Source organism: Anser anser, assembly GCF_964211835.1.
Source record: "Anser anser genome assembly, chromosome: 5".
NCBI classification, from domain to species: Eukaryota; Metazoa; Chordata; class Aves; order Anseriformes; family Anatidae; genus Anser; species Anser anser.
The window spans coordinates 17,348,172-17,361,680 of NC_139725.1; the positions used below are offsets into that span (position 1 = coordinate 17,348,172).

The following is a 13,509-nucleotide window of genomic DNA, read 5'->3' on the forward strand; positions in this document are numbered from 1 at the left end:
GAGCATCATATCCTGACTCCCCAGTCAAATCCTACCTTTAAATCAGGCTGAGCAAGTAGCTCACTGATTCCTGCTGCTTTCCTATCACGAGCCAACAGATGTTAATGCCAGCAGTACCACAAGGCACTCACCGCAGCTCTTAAAGGGACTGTAGGGTGGTCAATTCTCATACTGAGTTCAGCAGCTCTAGAGAGATATTGTTTCAGGGCACGGAGCCATCCTTACTAATAAGGATTTCATAAATAATTATCAGATGCTCTCTGACATAAGCCAACCTCCTTGAAAAAAACCACCGTGAATACCCAGAGACAGAGGTTTACCATGTAGTTTTTCCTCCTGTGCCCAACCTCTTCCCTACCCAGCCATTGTGGGATCACCACCGACAGCCACGTCCACAAAGGCATGTCTGAAAGCTCCCACGAGGGACACAAGCTACAGCAGCCCCTCCGTTTTCACAGAGCATGGCCTGCAGGATTAGCCAGCTTTGCCTCCAGAGCAGCGCTCAGACACCCCAAAAAACCATTCCCAAACCTGTCTCTCTCTCAGGCAGATGAGATTTGTCTTTCAGGAAGTGACTTCAGTCATACAACACAGACCAAAGTGTGGTTATCTGGGTTTTTATTTCTGCCTGCCTGTTCTGAACTGACCTCCCTTCCCTTCTTTAAATAACATGCAGAAGGTATGCTAAAAAAGTATGTGGCATGTAGGCTACCACTAAAGATGCTAGAAAAAAATGAAAGCGTGAGGATATACGGAGAAGACTGCTGTTAAATCCAAGCTATAATAAATTAATTTAGCCTCACAAAATAAACACAATAAGCAATTATTAACAGATCACTTCACATGTTCTGCTTTGAACAAGAGTCTGTCAGAAACATGCTGAAGCTTACAGAGTGAGAGCTGTGATTACTGAGCTATTTATTCTGAAAATCAGTTACTACTTTGCTTTATTAAAAACGAAGCCAGAAGAACTGCCTAAACTTATACAAAACTCTTTTGTCTTACATAAGGGGAGAAGAGGCAAAGAAAGGACTTGGTTTATCTGCACTGCAGGAGGACTTCACATGTCAGTCCTACGTGAATGCCTGAGCAATGCCTGAGTGGCTATATGCCCTCACATCCCGTGCCTCCCTAGCCCCACGCCACATGCCTGTGTTTCTTCATAAGTGTAGTGAATTTAAGATAACACAACTACAGAGCAATGAATCCGTAAACTGTAAAGAAGAAAGAAACAGCTGAAGCATTGCAGCTGTTCTTTGTGCCATGAAGTGACTGGAGAAGCACTCCGTGTGTCCACTGTGCAGCAGTAGACAAGAATTAATGAAATACATGCTTCAAAATAGATGTTGCTCAGGTCACCAGTACGAATGCTTTACTCAATGTCAGCTATCTCTAATGAAAATGCTAACAGTGAAGTGAAAAGAAGCCAAAATCTCCCATTAGGTATGCTTAGGGAAATTGGGAATTATCTTGTTTAATTTCAAAATTACACTATTCTCACCACAGCATGAGAGGAATCAGAACTTTGTTCCCAGTATGAGAAAGACTATCGGCTCTGAAAGAACAGCAGCAGTATTTTTAAAACTAAGCTATTACCCCCCACGAGGAGTTCCAGCACAGGAAATGTTGAAGTTCTCCGCATTTGCTACTGTGAACTGCTAAGATGTTATCATTTGAGTTTCCAACTATTTTGTGCCTTTTTTGTATACATTGCATTACTAAAGTAAAGTGTGGCTTCTACTGGGAACAGGAAAAGTGACATGAGCATTATAGGGAGCCTGTGAGCTGTAATATTACTTCTCGATATATAAAAGATAGGGTAAATACTTTACTTGCCTTCAAATCAAGCAAACCACTTGCTTTTTTCATCACCACAAGAAGATTGGGTATTTGGACTGGTAGGCTTTTCCGTGACATTTCCCACAGTTTAACATTTTCCCCTCATACAAGGTAAGGAAAAGATAAAGCCCAGCTGAACAGAAAGAAAACTCGGGAAGAATAGAAAGAAAATAAAATGTTTCTTCAAAACAGGAAGCTTCCTGTTTAAACATCCACTCTTAAAACCTATTATTTGCAAAACCCTTTTAAAAACGATTAAGCACTAGTTAAATCCCCATTTCCAGCCACATCAATATGCCCCCACTCAAGCCATTTCTAATCAAACTGAGACAGAAGAAGGGCAGATGGAAAGACAATGGACAACTACTCCCCAGTGGCCAGCTAAGCTATTAGCGCAGTATTGGTCTGTGTAAGGTGAGCAGATTGTTCTGGTTTGTAATTTATTCTTCTGCTAGGATCCTGTTAACATCTCTTTACTGTAATGGAGACAGCTTTAGCTCAGCTTGTATTCCCCAAAGGCAGTCCAGGGTTGAATGGGTGCCCAAAGTCACTTTTGGAAGGCATTTTAACAACAGGGATCGTCCTTGATACATAAAATTGAAGGGTCTTTGTAAATGAGGCCGCAAAAGCAGCCCATGGCTGTAAAAACCAGCATTAGAGTCCAATATCACTAAACCTCAGATGGCTCCGTGCAGGTTCCGTACAGCACGTGCTCTACCAGTGCTCAAGGTTCATTTTGTCCTTGTCTAATTTAGACTGGCCTCTTCAGCTTTCTTAGAGGCACGTGTCAGATGCTTAGAATAACTACTGCTGGATCCTGGAAAATAAGCAACGTGGAAGGAAAATATTGTTTCCTGGCACACTGCAGTGTATTAGCATTAACAACATAGAAATGGTTGACGAAAACAACGCTATGAGAAAAGCCATTCGTTATGTTGCAGGGAGGATTGAAGATAAATGGCAAAAGCGAAGGCATTCTGAGTTAGCCATTAAGGCAGAGAAAATTGCCTTTCGCATTTCCAGAGGAGCTTTCGTCATGCTACAGAACAGCAGTAAAACACAACGCCCACGTAGAAGGCAATAATACAAGGTGCGGGGAAGGCGGAAAACCAAGGACATCAAGGAAGCACCCATCTCACAAACTGACTTTAAAGGTTTTACCTATGAGACGTGCACTTTTACACAAAGTAGGTCACGTAGACCAGAAGGCTGGGGCTGTAGCCCATTCTCCACTGGGACATCAGAACAAAAGGTGCCCACATGAAAGGTAAGAAGAGACCAAATGCCCTGGCTCTTGGGCCAGCGCTTCCCACCTTCAGATAGGCTTCTGTCTACCTGACCTCCTCACCCGATGCCATTTGAGCAGTACCTGTGGAGCCAGACTGCCTTTTGCAATTACTCCTTGCTCTGCCGCAGCAGACAGCCCCACTGACAGCTGCCACAGCCGACGTGTAAAAGGTCTCACGCTCAGTTGCAAATTATTTCTAAATCCATTGCAAGGTAGCCTCTGATGCAGACTTTGAAAAAATTTCAGGCGTATTCTATTTTCAAGGCTTATATTTAACTAATACGGTAACTCCTGATGATTTTTTAAAAAGCAAAATATAAATATAGACTCCAAATACAGACTACAGAGAGAGCGTCTATACCAGTATATTATGTTTATATAAACATACACATCGTGTATATATTTCTAAATATAATTCTCAAGTTTCACATTCTAACAAATGCATCTTTAATGTTGGTACATAGGGTGAAGAGGCAGGGACAGAGGAATAAACACTTCATATAATTGCCTGTAGCAGATAGTCTTGCACAGTCTGGGGCTCAAACAATTCAAACTGGTAGACGAACTGCAGCTGCAGTTCTCAGTGTTATTTTTAACACCATTTCCCCACTCAGGCTGTCTTGTCGCCTCTCTCCATCTCAGAGCACGCATTAAACCGCAGTCCGATAGTGTTATCGGCACCTTTGTCAACAAAATATACTTGTCTCCTCGGGATGGTGAAATGTGTGTCACAAATGAATGAGATTTCTGGAGTTCAGCAGCAATCTACAGGGAAGTGTTAATTAGAACAGACCGAGTCAGAAGGAAGCTCAACAGACACAAACTAATTAGCACCAACGAGCATAGCAGGGCAGCTCTGTGGAGGCAGCACTCCATCACTGGCTTCTAAGAAGTTAGCACTCCTGCCTATTTCCGGGCTTCAGTCTCAAGATGACATGAAAACATATGTTATCAGACCAAGAGCCCCACAATCAAAAGGAAGATCTGCTTTTTCTCCATCACTCAGTTACCCTCATCAACACATTCCTACCGCAGCATCCACAAAATCACAGACCTTCAAAATTTCTCTGACATAGGGGACTGTGGGTCCCCAGAAAGGGAGGCATCCTGTTGAGCCTCGGCTGGGCTCGCAGTCTGTAGCTGCTACCAGTTTCCTCAGGGAATTTAAGACCACTGGGCATCAACGCAGAATTAAAACAGACGGCTTCGGAGCGGAACAGAAAGGGTTGTAGAAGTTTGGCGGAAATGTGGGAAAAGGACTTGAATGAACCATTCAGTATGCCAGCTTGCGAGCTTACAGCTTAAATATTGCTGCCTAACTGACATTAGTCAAGTAAACAAATGCTTTCCAAGTGTTGCATCAGATGTTGTCCAGATGAATTCCCATTTTTCCCAGATGCAACCTAGCAGATGGACTGGTACACAAGTAATTTTGTAACCAGACAAATAAGAGGCTGGAGATGCTGAAAACAATAGGATAAAACAAAGCAGTACAAAGCATATCCAACGCTTGTTTCTCACATTCATGTACTCACTGATTTCCTAATTTTAGATGAAAGAATTTCAGATTAAGTACAAATTATAGATAATTCTAGTAACCAATGGGTCGGCATCTATAGTTTCCATTGCTTCAGGCTTACAGTATTATTTTTAACTCTATGACTATACATGAGAGAGCCCATACCCACAAACATGTAAGATTTCAAGAAACTTATCTGCTAAATTCTGCCTTTGTACCATGGCTATCTCAAACACTGCATGGCCACCAGCTGCACGACTGCTCACATTTCCCTCTGCCAGCAGCCCAAGCTCCATCTTGATTCAAGCACATAATTCCTTTAATAAACATAACAATGCTAGAACTCTTTGGTATCTTGTCTTCTTACTTCTTTTGCTTAAGAACCTACTTCATCTGAGGTTATAAATTTTCTTTTCCTATCCTGCCTAAATAAAGCCAGTGTGTATATTGAGCACAAGAAAATTAAAGCTGGATCCTAAATAAACACAAATCAAAGCATAGGTCCAGCCAAAGCTAATGGGAGCTCTGAAAGCATAGCATGGGCTAAGGAAAAAAAAGAAATTAAACATGCTTTTAGATACAAACATTTGAGCATTTTAACCACAAGCACCTCTTGGCACAAAATGAATTAGAACGATCTGGTTTCTCAGCATTAATTCTGTGACCAGTCCCCGCTGGCCCACTCAACTTTCTAAAAGCATCTGCTCTCAAAACTGAGCTTCTGGTATCAAAGGAGGTAGGATGAGAAAGGCAGAACAAATTAAGTGTTCTTGCCTGCCTTCCTCAGCTTGGCCCTGCCAGGGGAAAAAAGAGAAGGACGAGGCTGTTAGGTTCAGCACTTCAGAAAACCATCCTTTCTGAACCAAGCACTTCAGCAGTAGGAGTATGTACCACCTGCTGTCACTAGGAGAGACAAGACCTTACATTCTTATAGCTGAGGGCATCATACTCGCATATGACTGGATCAAGAAGGAGTTAATTGTAGAATCATTAAGGCTGGAAAAGACCTCCGAGGTCACCTGGTGCAACCATTCCCCAACCACCAGTATTACCCACTAAACCACGTCCCTAAAAATGGGCCAAATGCTTTTATTACTGCATTTAAATAGCACAACAATATACAATCACAGCAGTTTACAAAGAATTTAAATACATGTACACCCTCTTCAAGCCCTGTTTTCTCCCCTTTTACAGTAGTAGAGAACTGGGATCGATATAATCCACTCCCAGTAGCACCATGGTACTGCCTGCTACAGAAAAGAGCTGATCAGCTATCCATCGTGTACTGAAGCAGATGGTGTGTAAATACACAAGAGCCTAACGATACCTAGCATTTCAGAGATCCCATTTCTTTCTCATAGCAGAGTTTAAATTTTGCAGAACACAAGGACAGATTCTTTCTTCTTACAGAACACTGTAATAAGAAAGAACTCCAATCAAGTCAACAAAAGTACAGAGGTGTCAAACACGTATCAGAAGAGAATCGTCATTCTTAAAAGTCATACATGTTTCAGAAGACATCAAGATTACTTACACCAGGTGTTTACACAGTAGAGGACATCGTAACTGCATGAATTACATGATCTTGCATGATCTTTTCTGATTTTTTTTTTTTTTAAACAATAGGCACACACAAAAACCACCCTTTCCTCTGCTCCCCACTACTTTCACCCAGAGAAAAGCAGAGCAACAGAACTGCACTAGGCAAGCTTTGATTTATAATCGCTTAAACAATCTGGAAGGGAATTATATTATATAAACCAAAGCCATCATGCAATTCAACATGTTTCACAAAATTAACCAACTAAACACACACAGCATACCTCAGATCACTTCAAGTATTTACCTTATAGGTTAACTGAAGCCTTATGGACAGCAGTTTGAAAGCCATTAAGACACATTTGCTTAGAGAGAATTTTCTTCTTATTATTATTTTTGCATTTACATGAACTAGGATAAGGTAGATTGCTCTCTCTTCTCATTGCTAGCTTTTCGCCATCCATCAGGGCCAGGACAGAAATCTGGCTGGATATGTTCACACATCCCACGATTTTTTTTACCTTTGTCTATATGATGTCAGCAACCAGTGGTAGGCTGACATTGCAAAGGACCTGAGATACAGAGTAAAACACAAAGGCTGTGGTCAAGCTAGGAACTAGTTAGGCCCTTAAAAAGCAAATCCCTTCTCTGAGACTATTCACCAGACTGCTGGCTATAAGAAAGAGAATTGTAAAATCTGGTTTTCTTCTCATTATTATGCAGTCTCTTACTTAATATCCTTTCTCCAAGGAGAAATGGGTAAGGGAAACACTGTAACTTTTGTTTACAATTCATTCTAATTCTGACCTCAGAGGGGAGCACAAGTGAGATCTAGGCATGCAATCCATTTCTTTGTCTCGCCTGTACTAAAAGACTCTCAAGTCTGGGTTGCAGGCATCATTGCAAGAGTCACACACAGAGACTTATTTGAATGAAGAGGAGAAAATACAAGAGATTTGCTGCTTCTACCCCCACCCCCACAAATTCCCTCTTTTTTTTTTCTTTCCTCTAAAACAATAAAAATAATAATAATAATAATAAAAACAACCTCTGCATCCTCAATTGCACAGTCAGGAAAGGAGACCCCAGACACAAATATATTTAGTACCTTACCAAAGGCTACATGTAGCATAAGAGAATCCAAACATCAATTGCTAACACATCAGGGGGCAGCTAGTGAGACACTGGTATAGCTACTCCGAGGTGCCGAGGCATGTAATGATTTGCTCCTTTGGTTTTGGAAAGAGCAGGCAGGCTCCTGCATAAGCCTACCAGTTAGCTTTGTCAGAAAGCTGCACTACGTCCACCTGACTTGATGCAAGATGCTTTAAACTCTCACAGCTGCACAAACTGATTATGAAATGTAACGATGAAATACGCTAATTATCAAATTCCTAGATCAGAATGGTGGCTTTTTTATCCACTTTTATGCAAGTGATCAGCAACAAATTGCTTAAACTGTCTTTTGAACTTACTGTATAACACAGCTGTTATGGTTCTCTGTAGCCATGAGGGTAATTGGGAGACCTTGTGTAGCGCGCAGTTGCTCTAATTTGCTCCACTCTTTATAGCCACTGGAAAGAAGAGCAGAAAGAAGGATCAGCTTTTCTTTATTGTTTCGGTCAGACAGAAAACTCCCCTCTGAATTTTCTTTCAGTTGTTTCTTTGTGGCATGGAAAATTACAAGGGCCTTAGCACACACTACCTGCTAACACATGGCCCATGCCTACATACTGGAGAGCTTGTGGCCTGCATGGCAAAACCATTCATGACCCAAACACCTTTAGAGTTTCTAGCCAGATGTAGTAAGGTAAAGGTAGTTAAGTACCCGTTCTGGTACGCTGGGCTGTGTACCACTCTGGAGTGCAGAAGGCACTGCAGGATGTGTGAAGTCTTCTGCCAGCACAACCTCTGAGAAACGCGAAGGACAAGGCAGCTTCGTTCACGGTGCTATTCACAAATCACAGCCTGCGCATAAGAGGCAATCCAGATCAATTCATATGGCCAAAATGTGGAAACAAAACCACCTACTTACTAAGTTATTAATTACTTATATTATGGAAGTACCTAAGGTTTCAAGTTCCAGATGCAGCACATTTCATGCAAGTCCTCTAAAGGCCAGTTCAAAAGTATCCAGAGCTTCATACACAAAACCAGGACACCTTGTTTACCACTTGGAGACAGTCACTTGCTGTTACAGATTCTAGCGTACAACCTTCTTTTTAAATGCAAAGCCCCCTGGTGCTAGCCGTAATGATTTGGATTAGCACTGTGATTCTCCTACTGCCAGGGAAATAAAAATCTCATAGTACCACTATCAGAGATTTCTGTGCAACTCAGTGAATAACAGTAAAAGCAGCTGCAAAATAGCAAGTGAACAAAGACTACAGAGATATAATGGTGACTCAACAGTCTTTCAATTCAGCTATTAAAGTGTCTGCAATTCCCTTTATGTTTCAGGTGAATCAAAAGTGATTGAGCAGAATTAATTTCTCCCTGGAGCATTAAAAAATGTTTCAGTCAGACTTGGCTGGGCTCTTTCAAATCTGAGTTTCTGAGTTCATCCCTGCTGTAACACCGATGAACTCAATGTCCAATGAACTCAATTTCAGCAGAGCTGAGTTTTGGAGGACAGAGTTAAAAGAATTATGTGAATTAACAGTGTGTATGCTGAGATGATAGGTGTCTAGTTGAAAAATATAAACCTTCAGGAAATACCAGTACTGAAGAGTAAATTCTCTTGGATTCTTACCAAGCATCTGTGCAATGCCAAGCACATGAGGTACTCATTTTGGTTATGGAGCTCTGACTGACTGCATGAAAAAAAATTAAAATTCCATACTGAGACCACAGATATTCGTGCATGCGAACAGCCACTTTATGGGTTTAGCACTAATTTAAACATCTATTTAGGAGCCCCGTGTGAAGAACAGACTTGAAAGCTCTGGCATGGAATGCTGAAGCCCTGCCTGATATGTGCGTATCCAGCAATTGTACTGTTTTATGATCCTAAGCAGGGCAATTTTCCTCACCTTTCAACACATACCAAAACTAAAACCAGCAAGGGTTTCATGAAGCTTTCACTGAGTGAAGGAAAAGGGAAAACAAATTGAGGAGTAAAATGATTAACGTGGAAAAGTCAAAGCTGTCAGGGGAAAAAACACAGAAGCCACATCACAGGGTTTTCAGAAGTTAACAAGAAAAATACAAATCTGTACATTTTCCAAAAGTTTGGATAAGTTTCTCTTCTCCTTGTCACAATCGTAGTTTCTCCTGAATATCTTTGTGTTTTGGATTCAGACCAGGACTATAGAACCAGAGGTGTCATATGAGACTTATTCCAGGGGCCTGAAGTCTAGCTGTAAGTGAATTTCGGATGGCAGTTTATCCGACCCAAACCTTGGATACCCAATGCTTAGCACTGAAACGGGCAGGCACTAAAAAAGACAATAAAAGAATAACATTTCCCTTTTGGGAAACATTAAAAAAAAAAAAACACAAACACAAATACATTCTAGGATACAAGTGCAAACCTTAACATAACTAAGGATAACATTGGGACATGAAAGGTTTCTGTTTGTATAGAGTGCTAGCTCTAAGGGCAAATTTATTAATGGAAGCTGATTAATAGATAGGCCTATTTGCAGAATAACAAGAAACCCAGTTGGTTCAGCTCCCTGAAAAATTATTTTGAGTGAAAATTTAATACATCTCTGCCAGCCCTCCTGTGTGGAACAGATTTGAAGAGAAAATTCAACTATTCTTCACCCACCACTCTCTAGCACATCCCAGCATCATTTACTGCAGCAAGTCCAAAAAGGTAGTACTCAGCCTCAGAGCTCTCAAAAATCAGGAGCAGCTCCTATCTCCACACAATCAGGATGATCAGCCTTACTATCTCCCTCTCATTTGTTTAGCTCTGTTTTCTAAGGGTCTCATTTTCTTTTTGTTAGTTTTTTTTTTTTTTGAATTTCTCCATATGTGTATCTGTGCCAGAAATCGAGTTTCTAGACATGCAATTACTCAAAATGACTTATAGCCTCCATGTGAAGAGCTGTAATATTAAGGGAATTAAATATCAAGGCTGCCTTGTGCAAATAAGAATATGGACTGCTCAGACCTATACCTTATTGTTCTTATCTGCAATGGGCCTAAGCAGAATTCTGCATATGAAGTCTTCAAATTATAATTGATCATATCTATATGCAAATTGTGGCTTGTAGTAGGATACTCTATCAGGCAAGAAGGAAAATTCCTCATTTATCAACCTACCAACTATCCAGGATCCAGGCAATGAGGAGAAAGCTTACAGATACGCAGGCCTTGGGGGATCTAGATGATTTAAGAATGGTGGCTGTAATAATAACAACTAGATTGTTTCTTTTTCAAGGGACACACATGCAATATTGCATCTACAATAGCTCTTGCTTTCAGAAAGCGTTATTACAGAGAAGTGATTGGACTATCGGGAGAACTCTGAGTAGCTGGGAGTCCCTATTTGTCAACTGAGTTATAAAAAATGATAAAGCACTCTTTCAGTTTTTATGAAGCAACAGCATCCCTCAAGAATTTTATGTATGATACACCAGAAATCCTGTATTAAGTGTCTGAAGACATTTGGCTTTTTGCCCCTCATAACCACTAGAAATATGTGGCCATCTAAAGGTAACCACATAACTTATCCTGCCTTATTACTCACATCATGGCTTATCACCCTGGATACTTAGTGGTATTTATGAACATATTCAATGATACAAGCAATAGAAGACTCCACATCTTTGACATCCAAATAAATGCTTTGCTGACTCCTTCTGTAATCCACTTTACAAGTTCTTGTTTTTTACCTCAGTTTTGAGCACATCAGATCATTGAAGGTGGGCGTTTGATTGCCTTTAGATATCTGCCATCCCAGTGATCAAAGTTGCCAGGTGGACATTGAGGACCTGCAGGAAGCAGTGGCTGCTGCTTGTATCACTGAAGTGCTAGCTGAAATCAAGGTGGAGAACTCTCTGTTCCTCCTGACAGACCAGCTGCCATGCTCTAATTTCTGCAGAATACAGTTCCTTGCCTCTCCACATTACCCACGGATTTTGGGAGAGAGCAATCCATTTCTTAGTTTTATTTTTTATTTTTTTTTTAATGAAGTCTACACTGTTCCTCCTCAAAAGACAGCCGGGATGCAGACAAAGCACACCTGAAACTGATAACTGATCTTCTGCTATACGCCTGGACATAGCCTCTAAGCAGAGTGCATACCAGACTGTGTCTTGAAGGAGTCTGTTTCACCCTGAAACTCATTCTCCCCTTTCCTTGAGTGAATCCTGATTATCCCCAGAAACACAGCCCATATGGCTCATGGGATACAGCGCGGATTTGCTACCAGACCCAGAGGAACACCAACACGTGTTACCTGGACAGAACCTGTAAAAATTTTAAACTCTATTTTATTTCTGATTCTCTGTTCCCTGTCAAACACCACCACAAATGGAATTGGATGAACACTGTATCAGTGAAGAAGAGATTCCAGAAAACAAAATCCTCTCTAAGAAATAATGTACAACTTGATAATGGAGGTGGGATAAGCTAAACCTACACAGGCTTAACAAAACTGACAAGTTCAATTACCAGGTAGTGTCCACTTCCAAATTTATCTCAATTGCAAACAACTAGGCTAAATGCAATAAAAAGAAATTTCATTAACGTAATTTGATTTTAACCAGGAAGGTTTCAAACAGCAATATAAAAGTTAGATTCTTAGTAAAAGAAGTTATGAACAGCTACAGTAGCTGTACTTTCCCAAAACTGTAGTGTTCTTCCATTGGTTCAAGGCTTCCTACCTTGCCTACAAAAATATATATATTTGTTGAAAAATCCATTTTATTCATCTTGTCCTAGAAAAAATCATGCAAGCGAGCAGAGGCAGGTTGTGCATCTTAACCAGCACACCCCAGCAAAGTGCCTGTGGTCTGTAGGCACCGGAGAAGGCTCATCAGCACGAGGTTTGTGGTCAGACGGAGCATCTCAGATTGGACAAGCAGTAGAGCTGGGAGATGCAGAGAGGCTCTCAGGCACACAAACCCAAATCAGGCGTTTCCTATGTGTTTGAAAGCATCTCTAATTGTTCCAGCTCTATTTACTCAAAGGACACCTCTTCTGCCCTAGACTGACAGAGGGACGCGGCCCTGGCAGTCGCCCCCGAGGCCTAAAGCCTCTCCCGCACCTGCGCCAGTCCCGGAAAGGAGCGTCCATCTTGTCAGCCCCCGCCTGCCTCCATAGGCCGCAGCGGGTAGTAACTGGCTTCGCGTACATAAACCAACGCTTCTTAAAAGGCGAGTGGAGACGGCAGAACGAGCCTCAGCACAGGGAACAACACAACACATTCATTACGCTGACAGCCCACTTTAACACCTCATACAGAAGAATCTGCTAATCCTGATGAATATTCACTTTCTGAGCAGGAGCCTGAAATGCAGTGCATAAATTCACACCTCCCAAATAGGACATCTTTCAGAATCCATCAAAATACAACAGTCTCTAACTTCTTTTCCACTTTGGCATGTCCTTTGTGTTCCAGTTAATTAAAAGTTACCTGTATATAATTATACATACATAGCAAAGAAATCCACACTGTTCTCAATTTGAGGTCTCAGTACTACGGCCATATACATATCACTGGCACATCAGTAAAAGGTATTTTGTATTCTCACCTTAACATATATTATTTATGCAACAAAACACTTCCTTGAGATAACAGAACTAATAGCATTTGACGGCAAAACACAAGTTCTAAGGGAGATAAAAACAAATAACTACCAGTTGGTAATGGGCAGCCAGAACAAGCCCCTAAAGGTCAGGGACAACTGAGCCCCAAAAATAAAGAGGAATCCTGTGGGCCTTCACTGTTACCACCTGGGCCAAGGGAAGTCAGAAAAGAGACATCCTCATGATCCAGAATATCTTCCTGTTGACAAGTTACAGGTGTCTTAAGAGAGCCAAAGCAAGCATTTTTGTTTTGTGCATGGCTGAGGTTTTGATGTAAATCACTTGCCATGCAAAACCCCCAGGATGGCTTTGAGTAAGTCCCTTATTTGTAAAACTGTTTCTAACCAAGAAGTTCATGTAATGACTCCTACAAACAGATTATCCAATTGCTCAACACAAAACATGAAGAGCACTCTGAAACCTTTTTTTCATTTAACAAAGTGCCTGAAGAGAAGTTTCTGTCCAGAGCCCATATACCATGACCACCTTTCCTCTCACAGGCATTGCAACATGTCCTAGAAACGCGCAGCCTCAGATGCTGCTTTGTGAGAAAAGCAACAGC

At 41.3% G+C, this 13,509-nt stretch overlaps 1 long non-coding RNA gene across 4 annotated transcripts in view; it reads right to left on the reverse strand.

Moving 5' to 3' along the window:
* Positions 1-13,509, reverse strand: part of LOC310900073 — a 67,259-nt gene that overhangs the window by 39,756 nt on the left and 13,994 nt on the right. For 2 of the 4 annotated variants that reach the window (XR_014584803.1, XR_014584804.1), the window contains exons 4-5: positions 8,014-8,153; positions 7,661-7,759 (exon numbers count right to left, since the gene is read on the reverse strand). This is a non-coding gene — a long non-coding RNA (uncharacterized lncRNA). Of the gene's footprint in view, positions 1-5,003; positions 7,760-8,013; positions 8,154-13,509 lie in introns of those variants that run through there. The other 2 variants (XR_014584806.1, XR_014584805.1) reach the window with 2 other exon arrangements.